Below are 10,979 nucleotides of genomic sequence, written 5' to 3'. Positions count from 1 at the left end.
TCTGTTCTTTTTCTTACTGTATTCCGGTATTGATTTAATTTTCCCACATAGTAAAAACTCAGGTTTTCTGGGTGTCTGTGTTTTGGTTGGGAAGGTTGCTCGATTTCATTCTAAGGTTTTTGCATTCTTCATCAAACTATTTCTCAGATTTTCTGCATGAATTTATATTTGATATGATATGCCTCTCTCTCTTTGGTACACCCTTCTGGTGCTCTCTCCTTCTGTCTATTCCCCCATCTTCCACACTCACCCACATGCTTACGGCTTCGCTCTCTGTCTCGCTCTGTCTCTATCTCTCTCTCTCTGCTGAGCGAGGGACTCTGATGGGTTAGTAGTGGAGGTTCTTAGCCTATGGGAGTAGATGCAGAGAGAGCTGTTACAGAGGGAGTTGCAATCTGTCTCGCTCTCTCACTCACCCACACTCTCTCTATTTCACTCACTCTCTCACGCACGCTCTCTCTCTCTCGCTCTTGCTCTCTAGCTCTATCGCTCTCTCACTGTGTTCATCTCTTTGGAGAAGCTACCAGCTAGTTCCTGGATTGTACTTCCCACCTGGAGAGAAGCATCGAGCAGCGCACGGATCTGTCACTATGAGGTATGTCAGCGTTCACCGCTCAAGATTGTGTGTGTGTGTTTGTGTGTAAGTGTGTGTAAGAATGTAGGCTCACTTCATTTGTTAACTTCATGAGGTGTACTAGATGGTCCCTTCATCAGCTATCTGAGCAGGTAACCGATCGCTGCAGCTGTACATAGCCCGTCTGTAAATAGCCCACCCAAACTACCTATCTCATCCCCATATTGTTTTTATTTACTTTTCTGCTCTTTTGCACACCAGTATTTCTACTTGCACATCACCATCTGCTCAGCTATCACTCCAGTGTTAATTTGCTAAATTGTAATTACTTCACTACTATGGCCTATTTATTGCCTTACCTCCTCATGCATTTGCACACACTGTATAGTGACTTTCTTTTTTTCTATTGTGTTATTGACTGTACGCTTGTTTATTCCATGTGTAACTCTGTGTTGTTGTTTGTGTCGCACTGCTTTGCTTTATCTTGGCCTGGTCGCAGTTGTAAATGAGAACTTGTTCTCAACTGGCCTACCTGGCTAAATAAAGGTGAAATAAAAATAAAACATGTAAATCATGCCTGAATGTACTGAACATAATTGTTAAGAGTTTAGGGAACATGATTTTGTAGAAATAGGAAATCTATGTTAATTGCTGTTCTGCATATCTCTATGAAAATCATCTAGTATTTCCAGTATGTTGAGACCGTTTGTTGTTTTCTTTTCAAAGGGAGGGGTTTTCTCTCATTTCAGACATTTTGTTGTTGCTGTGTGCTGTTGTTTGCTCTGAGACCATGCCCGCGGCACCACAGAAAGGGAAACCAGGTTTATTGGCACACACACACACACACACACACCCCTCTGGCAGTACAACATTTGGGAATCATCCCATTTTCAGAGGTCCTTGGGCTACTCTCACCCAGATGCTGAGAGAGAGAGTGTGTGTGTGTGTGTGTGTGTGTGTGTGTGTGTGTGTGTGTGTGTGTGTGTGTGTGTGTGTGTGTGTGTGTGTGTGTGTGTGTGTGTGTGTGTGTGTGTGTGTGTGTGTGTGTGCGTGCGTGCGTGCGTGCGTGCGTGCGTGCACCCATCTGGATGCAGTGCCTTGCTCTGCGCACTATGAGTGAAGTGCTGATCGATTCATTTTTAGAAGCTCACAGGCATAGAAGTTGGTCGAATTAACCCAAAACTCTACTGAAGTGTGACTTTGTCCTGGTGTTTCTTGGCTATTTATACCGTTTTGTTCACACGTTAGGTTGTTTTTCAATGTTTGAGTTGGAAGCAACTGCTAGCGAAGAGACGTCTAAAATTCTTGTCTCTCATTCAGACACCACTCTGGCAGAGTTGCCAACTATTCCAGTGAGAATCGCTGTTTGCTGTGACTTCCGTTGCACGGACAGCTTCTCCCACTCTAGTTTGCGGCAGAATTGAGTGGGAAAAGTCCCTAAATCCTATCAAAACCATAGAAAGTCTTGGTGTCAAAACTCCCCAAAGGCAGCCTGAAAAGTAGCTGAATTTGTCACTAGCCTCTTTTACCAATAAAAGTTGCTGGATGGGTCTGAAAGCTCACTAAATATAGAGACACATTTTTTCCCCCTCTTTATGTATTTGGCGGTGATATCGTTATGGTATTGAGTTTTGTAATACTTAACCTGGTATCAGTATTGAAATCAAAATTCTTGTGTTGAGATAAGGCGAGGGCGTGCTTGTGTGAGGGCGTGCTCACATGTGTGCGAGTGCATGCATATTTGTGTGTGTATAGATTTAAGGTTGCTGGCGTTTAACCTGATTTTATTGGGCTGTATAATGTGGGCTGGTCTTGGAGAAGCTTCAGTAACTGATCCATCATGGTAAATTGATCTAAGAGGTCCTCTTTCACTGACAGCTCCCTTCTGCTGTCTCCCTGTCGTGAGATTGGGGAAAGTGCCCAGAAGAGTGTGTGTGTGTGTGTGTGTGTGTGTGTGTGTGTGTGTGTGTGTGTGTGTGTGTGTGTGTGTGTGTGTGTGTGTGTGTGTGTGTGTGTGTGTGTGTGTGTGTGTGTGTGTGTGTGTGTGTGTGTGTGGGTGTGTGGGTGCGTGCGTGCTTGTGCGTCTGTGTGCATGTGTGTTGGGTGTGTGTGTACCCATCTGGCTGCTTGCTCAGTCCAGATTGGTTGAGGGTGGTAGAGGGTGTGGGCTTGTGGCACTAGCAGCACAGCATGGAGCCTCCTCGTCACCAGGGAGAAATCACCAGCTCCACTCACTTACTCTCCTTCCTTCCGTCTGACTCTCTCTCTCTCTCTCTTCATAACATTCTCTCTATCTTTCTATTTGCCTCCGTCTTACACGTATCCTCCTCTCTCTCTTTGATACCCATCTTTGTTTCTCTGTTCCCTTGTCAGGTGTAGTCTACCCACAGAAGAACAGTTTGTTTGTTTTTAGAAGTGGTAAGAAAGCAAGGAAAAAGCTTATTTTTTCCCTGTCTGCATTTTGAGTGATCACATACACCATATATTTCCTAATATGTTTCTTCTAATATTCCATTTTTATTCTAAATTTCTATAGATGTTTCCGTCCAAAAGTCTGTGCCAACTGATGAGGTCCGAGTATAGCCAGCTTGAGGCTAATGGTGAGAGCTCTAGACCTTTCCCTCTCAGTCCACATTGTTCTTGGGCCCTCTTAGACCCTGGCTTAGGTCAGCTGTTGGGACACATGTTGCCAAGTCACAACCCCCTATGATAATTATGGGATGATTTATGCTGTTGGCTGTCCTGGAAACCGGATAGATAGGGAAGGGATATGTGACAAGGGTTCCCCAGAGGAAAGCTTGATGGATTGGCTGCCATTGGAACTCCAGAGGTGTTCACTTAAAATAATTCCCCCGTTGTGACATTAATGTAAAGTAGTTCCCCCATGTTGAGATGTTCACCTACCACAGTTACTGATCAGTATAAATGAGCTCCTTTTTGCATGATTGATTACGGCAGCAGTTTTTGAAGGATATGAGAAGCGTGTTCAGAAGTATGATACTTTTGGATGGATGGATGTGGCTTGGATCTACAGTTTTTGGCCTCTGACTCTTGCTGGGTATTTCTCTGATCTAACTAGTCTGGGTAGGGTTGGGCGATATCCAGAATTCAGCCACATACTTAGATAACTAGCAGAGACAAAAGATACAATACATAAGAAATGTCTTTCTGCGTTTTGTAAATGCAGATCTAAAATGCTTCTTATGGTAATTTCTGCTCGGCCTCAGAAACATTTTATATTTCAGTTGCACTTCTCCACTCAGATGGGAATTCAGCAGACATTGCAGATTTTGTCAGCTGGTGATTGTCAAGCAAATGATTGCCGGTGTCACGGATTTGACCGTTATTTAACAAACACATTTAGCATCTCCTGGCTTCCGCGAATAGCCTACATGTAACGGGCGTCTAGTTCTTCCTCCTCCTCGGACGAGGAGAGGAGAGAAGGATCGGAGGACCAAAATGCAGCGGGTTGCGAATACATTATGAATTTATTGAAAGACGAAGACGAACACGAAAAAACACTTGGAAAATTACAAAACAACAAAACGACGTAGACTGACCTAAAACATGAGAACTTACATATAACATGAAGAACGCACGAACAGGTACAGACTACAACTAACGAACGAACAAACCGAAACAGTCCCGTGTGGTGCACAGACACAGACACGGAAGGCAACCACCCACAAACAAACAGTGTGAACAGCCTACCTTTATATGGTTCTCAATCAGAGGAAAACGTCAAACACCTGTCCCTGATTGAGAACCATATAAGGCCAATTACAAACGACCTAAACATAGAAACACATAACATAGAATGCCCACCCCAACTCACGTCCTGACCAACTAAACACATACAAAAATAACAGAAAACAGGTCAGGAACGTGACAGAAACCCCCCCTCAAGGTGCGAACTCTGGACGCACCACCAAAAGTCTAGGGGAGGGTCTGGGTGGGCATCTGTCCACGGTGGTGGCTCAGGCTCTGGGCGTGGTCCCCATCCCACCATAATCACTCCCTGCTTCCGTATCTCCCCCCCAATGACCACCCTCCAAATAACCCCACCTAAATTAAGGGGCATCACCGGGATAAGGAGCAGCACCGGGATAAGGGGCAGCTCCGGACTGAGGGACGGCAGCTCCGGACTGAGGGACGGCAGCTCCGGACTGAGGGACGGCAGCACCGGACTGAGGGACGGCAGCAACGGACCTAGGGACGGCGGATCCTGACTGGCTGGCTCTGGCGGATCCTGGCTGGATGACGGCTCTGGCTGGTCATGGCTGGATGACGGCTCTGGCTGGTCATGGCTGGATGACGGCTCTGGCTGGTCATGGCTGGATGACGGCTCTGGCTGGTCATGGCTGGATGACGGCTCTGGCTGGTCATGGCTGGATGACGGCTCTGGCTGGTCATGGCTGGATGACGGCTCTGGCTGGTCATGGCTGGATGACGGCTCTGGCTGGTCATGGCTGGATGACGGCTCTGGCTGGTCATGGCTGGATGACGGCTCTGGCTGGTCATGGCTGGATGACGGCTCTGGCTGGTCATGGCTGGATGACGGCTCTGGCTGGTCATGGCTGGATGACGGCTCTGGCTGGTCATGGCTGGATGACGGCTCTGGCTGGTCATGGCTGGATGACGGCTCTGGCTGGTCATGGCTGGATGACGGCTCTGGGCGGTCATGGCTGGATGACGGCTCTGGCTGATCCTGTCTGGCGGAAGGCTCTGGCTGATCCTGTCTGTCGGAAGGCTCTAGCGGCTCCTGTCTGGCGGAAGGCTCTAGCTGCTCCTGTCTGGCGGACGGCTCTGAAGGCTCTTGGCAGACGGGCGGCTTTTCAGGCTCATGGCAGACGGGCGGCTTTGAAGGCTCAGTATCGACGGGTAGTTCATGCGGCGCTTGGCAGACGGACAGTTCAGACGGCGTTGGGCAGACGGACTGTTCAGGCGCCGCTTGGCAGACGGACAGTTCAAGCACCGTTGGGCAGACGGGCCGTTCAGGCGCCGCTGGGCAGACGGCAGATTCTGGCCAGCTGAGACGCACTGTTGGCCTGGTGCGTGGTACCAGAACTGGAGGTACCGGGCTAAAGACACGCACCTTCAGGCTAGTGCGGGGAGCAGCAACAGGGCACACTGGACTCTCAAGGCGTACTATAGGCCTGGTGCGTGGTACCGGCACTGGTGGTACCGGGCTGAGGGCACGCACATCAGGGCGAGTACGGGGAGAAGGAACAGTGCGTACAGGGCTCTGGAGACGCACGGGAGGCTTGATGCGTGGTGCCGGAACTGGAGGCACTGGGCTGGAGACACGCACCACAGGGCTAGTGCGTGGAGGAGGAACAGGGCTCTGGAGACGCACTGGAAGCCTGGTGCGTGGTGTAGGCACTGGTGGTACTGGGCTGGAGCGAGGAGGTGGCGCCGGAAATACCGGACCGTGCAGGCGTACTGGCTCCCTTGAGCACTGAGCCTGCCCAACCTTACCTGGTTGTATGCTCCCCGTCGCCCGACCAGTGCGGGGAGGTGGAATAACCCGCACCGGGCTATGTAGGCGAACCGGGGACACCATGCGTAAGGCTGGTGCCATGTAAGCCGGCCCGAGGAGACGTACTGGTGGCCAAATATGTAGGGCCGGCTTCATGACATCCGGCTCAATACTCAATCTAGCCCTGCCAGTGCGGGGAGGTGGAATAACCCGCACCAGGCTATGCACACGTACAGGAGACACCATGCGCACTACTGCATAACATGGTGTCTGCCCGTACTCTCGCTCTCCACGGTAAATACAGGGAGTGGGCGCAGGTCTCCTACCTGACTTCGCCACTCTCCCTTCTAGCCCCCCCCCCCAAGAAATTTTTGGGGTTTACTCACAGGCTTCCAGCCACGTCTCCTTGCTGCCTCCTCATACCACCGCTCCTGGGCTTTAGCTGCCTCCCTCTCTTCCCGAGAGCGGCGATTCTCTCCTGTCTGAGCCCAGGGTCCTTTTCCAGCCAATATTTCCTCCCATGTCCATGAGTCCTGGTTTCGCTGTTGCGCTCTCCCCCGTCGCTTGGTCCTAGGTTGGTGGGTGATTCTGTAACGGGCGTCTAGTTCTTCCTCCTCCTCGGACGGGGAGAGGAGAGAAGGATCGGAGGACCAAAATGCAGCGGGTTGTGAATACATTATGAATTTATTGAAAGACGAAGACGAACACGAAAAAACACTTGGAAAATTACAAAACAACAAAACGACGTAGACTGACCTAAAACATGAGAACTTACATATAACATGAAGAACGCACGAACAGGTACAGACTACAACTAACGAACGAACAAACCGAAACAGTCCCGTGTGGTGAACAGACACGGAAGACAACCACCCACAAACAAACAGTGTGAACAGCCTACCTTTATATGCTTCTCTGTTAGAGGAAAACGTCAAACACCTGTCCCTGATTGAGAACCATATAAGGCTAATTACAAACGACCTAAACATAGGAACACATAACATAGAATGCCCACCCCAACTCACGTCCTGACCAACTAAACACATACAAAAATAACAGAAAACAGGTCAGGAACGTGACACTACAAGCCACTGATGCAGACCTTTGGAACAGCTACATTTTAAGAAGTCTAATAAGTCGATGTAATATAGCCTACACCTTAACAATGAATCAATTATTTATTTTAGACAGGTCTAAAGAAACATGATATGAAGAAAATGTAGTCTATTTCAAAATAACAAAATAGCATACTCTGAGTTGTCGTTATGTTAGGCCCTGATCTGGCTATGCCAAATGGCTATGGGCTACACTAGTTAATTTAGCAGACAAGAGTTACTTAGAATTCCGAGTCATTATTTTATAGTATGAAGAATACAATTGAAAAAAGCTGAATAAAATAGAAAGGATATATTCTCCAAACGATTTGAGGGAGTGCGCACATGCGGCTATTCTGTTTTGAACAGTTAACAATGAAACAGGTACACCTACAGTTGAAGTCGGAAGTTTACATACACCTTAGCCAAATACATTTAAAACTCAGTTTCACGATTCCTGACATTTAATCCTAGTAAAAAATTAGGATCACCACTTTATTTTAAGAATGTGAAATGTCAGAATAATAGTAGAGAGAATGATTTATTTCAGCTTTTATTTATTTCATCACATTCCCAGTGGGTCAGAAGTTTACATACACTCAATTAGTATTTAGTATCATTTCCTTTAAATTGTTTAACTTGGGTCAAACGTTTCAGGTAGCCTTCCACAAGCTTCCCACAATAAGTTTAGTTGAATCCTGACAGAGCTGGTGTAACAATCAGGTTTGTAGGCCTCCTTGCTCACACACGCTTTTTCAGTCTGCCCACAAATTCTCTATAGGATTGAGGTCAGGGCTTTGTGATGGCCACTCCATTACCTTGAATTTGTTGTGCTTAAGCCATTTTGCCACACATTTGAAAGTATGCTTGGGGTCATTGTCCATTTGGAAGACCCATTTGCGACCAAGCTTTAACTTCCTGACTGATGTCTTGAGCTGTTGCTTCAATATATCCACATTATTTTCTCTCCTCATGAAACCATCTATTTTGTGAAGTGCACCAGTCCCTCCTGCAGCAAACCAAGTTTGTGACCCCACAACATGATGCTGCCACCCCCGTGGGGTGGTGTTCTTCGGCTTGCAAGCCTCCCCCTTTTTCCTCCAAAACATAACAATGGTCATTATGGCCAAACAGTTCTGTTTTTGTTTCATCAGACCAGATGACATTTCTCCAAAAAGAACAATCTTTGACCCCATGTGCAGTTGCAAACCTTAGTCTGGCTTTTTTTATGGTGGTTTTGGAGCAGTGGCTTCTTCCTTGCTGAGCGGCCTTTCAGGTCATGTCGATATAGGACTCATTTTACTGTGGATACAGATACTTTTTAGATATTTTTAGATATACAAAGGTCCTTTGTTGTTGTTCTGGGATTGATTTGCACTTTTCTCACCAAAGTATGTTCATCTCTAGGAGACAGAACACGTCTCCTTCCTGAGCATTATGACGGCTGCGTGGTTCCATGGTGTTTATACTTGCATACTATTGGTTGTACACATGAACGTGGTACCTTCAAGCATTTGGAAAATGCTCCAAAGGATGAACCAGACTTGTGGAGGTCTACAATTTTTTTCTGAGGTGTTGGCTAATTTATTTTGATTTTCCCATGATGTCAAGCAAAGAGGCACTGCGTTCGAAGATAGGCCTTGAAATACATCCACAGCTACAACTCATCATTGAATTCAAATGATGTCAATTAGCCTATCAGAAGCTGACAATTTTCTGGAATTTTCCAAGCTGTTTAAAGGCACAGTCAATTTAGTGTATGTTAACTTCTGACCCACTGGAATTGTAATACAGTGAATTATAAGTGAAATAATCTGTCTTTAAACAATTTTTTGGAAAAAATACTTGTGTCAATAATGAAGTTGATGTCCTAATCGACTTGCCAAAACTAGTTTGTTAACAAGAAATTTGTGGAGTGGTTGAAAAACAAGTTTTTATGACTCCTTCCTAAGTGTATGTAAACTTCCGACTTCAACTGTATATGCGTAATTTAAAGTTATTTATGAAACTTTCGTTGTGATACAAATGTTGGGCTAGATGTTTAGATGTGTTATACATTCTAAGTCTGTATGATGCCACTAATAATCATTTGTAAAAAGTTGCATGAAAGGCATGAGCTCTGCTTTGTGTTTTGAGCAGGCTGTACACACGTCATCAGTCTCTCATTCACAGTTTGACAAGCACCTGATAATGCCTCGAATTACCTGGCTGCATCCCCTTTGTGTGGCCGTAATGCCCCCTAAAAAAATCTAGACCTATTGTGGCCAGTGGCCATTGTGCCCTTGGACTGAATATAATAATTATATTTCAATTCCCCCAGCTGTGTGCTGACGCACCTTTCTGTCACAGGCTACAAGTGAAGACAGACACATCAGACACATGCTCTTCCTTATCCAATTCTGAGGTACATTTTGAAGATATTGGAAGAACAGTCCACATTTACTTTTCATCAGCCAACAAGATGACTGAACAGCAAGCGCACTCTCCTATGTCAATCTACTATCCCCCATAGTACAAAAGTTAACCTATTGACCTGTGTGAGAAATAAATATTCCTAACATAGTCTGGTACAGTTGTGGGATGCAATCGATCCCAAATTAATACAACCACTAGCATCAAAAAACATATTTTAAGCAACGAGCCGGCCTCAACAGATGAGAACGTTTAGCTTAAAATATTGATAAACTATTAGGCTATTTCTTCACATAATAAGCACAGCAATGCAAACATGGCAGGCACAAATGTTCCATTAGCAGGAAAACACCATTCTCAAAAGTGACCACAAATGTGATTATGCATGTCTTGCTTTTATTATAAAGGTGTATTTTTTGTGGTGTAAATTATCTTCCCCAAACTTGAAACTCACACGCTGCTTATGTATGCCAGTTAGGCTCTACACCCCTTGTAAAGCGGATGAATGTGCATAATTCTAAGATGTTATTTGGCCACTTTAGTTGTGATACGAACCTTATCAAAACATATAGGCCAACGGGCTAGGCTACATGAGGTGTGAGACTATGATTTGAAAAAGACGCTAAAAAAATTATGCGCTGTTTTCCTTCAGCTGGGCATCATTCACAAGTTATAATATATCATTCACAAGTTATAATATATCCTTCACAAGTTATAATATATCCTTCACAAGTTATACTATATTCTTCACAAGTGAAAGGATAATATTGTCACTCATCACACTATTCTTGATTTAATCTTGTCTTTACATGTACTAAATCATATATGTGTGAAATTTGTTTTGATTTAGAATGGACCATTATCATGCACCTGTCTGGAAACAGATTTGTGATTACATTTGAATTGATGTCAGAGTGGTTAGAGGGACAAGTGCGGGAAGTTAGCAAGTTTGATATGCTACTAATGATCATCAGCAGCATCAGAGCTTGGAAAAGCCGAATTACCGTGATTAAACGGTCACATGGAATTTGACTGCTGTCATGACTCTGGTGTGGTGGTAGTATTGTCACTGTAACAGCCCTATAGCCTACTATTTTTCTCTGGTAAAATGCAAGATTACCTTTAAGCAAAACATTAGGAATTGTAGCTGGTTACATCATTTCTATGATAAACATTAGAAATATGATGTCCATGCATTGTTTTTGCCCAAAAATACCTTGCTTTTTCATTGTACTCTCATTTACTTGTGTGGCTGCCAGCCAAATAGCGTTGCACTTCTGTTGTCATCTGATGTAAATGAAGCTATTTTCTGCATATTATGTTGCACGAATGTACTTTGTGGAAAAAACTATAGTTACACGCCCCTGATAACTCTATTGTAGCAAAAAAACACTGTTGACTTTCAATCTAAAATGTGACC

At 45.3% G+C, this 10,979-nt stretch overlaps 1 protein-coding gene across 1 annotated transcript in view; it reads left to right on the top strand.

Moving 5' to 3' along the window:
* The first annotated feature begins 263 nt into the window (after positions 1 to 263).
* myo16 (myosin XVI) overlaps positions 264 to 10,979 on the top strand; it is a 259,436-nt gene continuing 248,720 nt past the window's right edge. Inside the window, exon 1 of the mRNA XM_055871717.1 lies at positions 264 to 595. The gene's annotated coding sequence lies outside the window, so the exon portion shown is untranslated. The remainder of the gene's footprint in view (positions 596 to 10,979) is intronic.

The sequence above is a fragment of the Salvelinus fontinalis genome, chromosome 19 (assembly GCF_029448725.1).
Source record: "Salvelinus fontinalis isolate EN_2023a chromosome 19, ASM2944872v1, whole genome shotgun sequence".
Taxonomy (NCBI): Eukaryota; Metazoa; Chordata; class Actinopteri; order Salmoniformes; family Salmonidae; genus Salvelinus; species Salvelinus fontinalis.
This window is presented reverse-complemented; position numbering and strand designations above follow the sequence as displayed.